The sequence below is a fragment of the Mandrillus leucophaeus genome, unplaced genomic scaffold, assembly GCF_000951045.1.
Source record: "Mandrillus leucophaeus isolate KB7577 unplaced genomic scaffold, Mleu.le_1.0 Scaffold41, whole genome shotgun sequence".
Lineage (NCBI taxonomy): Eukaryota > Metazoa > Chordata > Mammalia > Primates > Cercopithecidae > Mandrillus > Mandrillus leucophaeus.
Window position 1 is genome coordinate 6,130,189 of NW_012104365.1, and position 2,078 is coordinate 6,132,266.

Sequence of the window (2,078 nt, forward strand, 5' to 3'; positions counted from 1 at the left end):
CCGCCAGGGCGAGGGGCGTCCGTGCGCCCCTGGGCACGACTCCGCGGAGAAGAGTCCCCGTGCACCTGCCGGGGGTCCTCTGAGGTCGGGCCCCTCTGTGCGTGGGGGTGGGCTGAGGAGCATCTTACGGGGGCCTTCTACCCACCGGAGCCAGGACAAGGGGCAGATCAACCCCTCCCACACACTTCCCTTGGTCTCCTACCTCTTTCCTCTCTCTCAAATGGGCACCCGCTTCCCGGAGAAACGAGCTTGACTCTTGCTTACCGCTCACCCCACTGTGAACATCAGGGTGGTTCTCCCTTCCCCCTGCAGCCCCAGAACCTGGCTCAGTGCCCGGGGGAGAGGGGGCGGTACAGTGCTCTGTAACTGAAAGGGGCTTGCCTGGAGATGGGGCAGAGAGGAACTCCAAGGAGGTTGTAACAGGCCGGAGCGGTGTGTTTGCTCCAGGACTCCAGTGAGAAGTGCTGGGATGGGGCTGGGCTGGGGAACTGTGGTTGCCTGGTGCAGTGGCAGGCCAGGCTTGCAACCAGCTATTCGGCTTGCTCTGCCCAGGAGCCTGGGTGCTCTCCCTGGGTGTATGTAGGGGCTCTGGAAGATGTCTTACAGCAGAAGGAGCAGAGATGCACACAGACATGTAGAAATGCATGCACAGAGTACAGTCATGCACGTGCACCCAGAACACGAGCACACGTGACCTCGGTGTGCACACACCCCACTAATCACACACACTAATCATACACACTAATCACACACACTAATCATACACCACTAATCATACACCACTAATCACACACACTAATCACACACCACTAATCACACACACTGATCGCACACATTAATCACACACACTAATCACACACACTAATCGCACACACTAATCATACACCACTAATCACACACACTAATACACACTAATCACACACACTAATCATACACACTAATCATACACCACTAATCGCACACACTAATCACACACACTAATCATGCACACACTAATCGCACACACTAATCACACACACTAATCATACACACACTAATCGCACACACTAATCATACACCACTAATCACACACACTAGTCACACACACTAATCACACACACTAATCATACACACACTAATCGCACACACTAATCGCACACACTAGTCACACACGCTAATCACACACAGTAATCATACACACACTAATCGCGCACACTAATCACACACACTAATCATACACCACTAATCATACACCACTAATCGCACACATAGAATTCACTCACATGCTTGACAGCCATGTTCATGTGCTGACGTGTTCCCTACAGGTCAACTACGGTTATTTCAATTAGCTCTCCAGGAGCTGAGGATGTGGCTCTCACCAGAATGTCCAAGGCATGTTGGTGGGCGTGGGTGGGGTCTCTAGTGCCACTGGAGAGACAGATGCATGAATGGAGGTTCAACAATATGAGTGCTAGGCCAGGCGCGGTGGCTCAGGCCTGTAATCCCAGCACTTTGGGAGGTCGAGGCAGGCGGATCACGAGGTCAGGAGATCGAGACCATCCTGTGAATGGTGAAACCCCGTCTCTACTAAAAACACAAAAAATTAGCCGGGCGTGGTGACAGGCGCCTGTAGTCCCAGCTACTCCGGAGGCTGAGGCGGGAGAATGGCGTGAACCCGGGAGGCGGAGCTTGCAGTGAGCCGAGATTGCGCCACTCCAGCCTGGGCGACAGAGCGAGACACCGTCTCAACAACAACAACAACAACAAAAAAGAATATGAGTGCTGAAAGCTTAGGGCAGCAGTGTGCGCCCAGGACGCACACAGACAGGTGTGCCCATAACCAGTACACACAAGCTCTGCACAACTGGACAGGGTACAGCTCTGCTCGGAAGTGATCAGGGCCCACCCGGGGCGAGGGCGGGCAGCTGGGCTGGTTCAGAGGGAGGGGACCACGGGTCCTATTGGCACAGACAGGTCTCCTCGGGAATGCATGAGAGCACTCGGGAAGGAGCGATGCCTCAGGCTATTTTTGACCCCCCGGGGCCTGTTAGGGTCCCAGTGCAGGCTCGGCCTGGCTCTCCCCGCCTCGCCACGAGGAG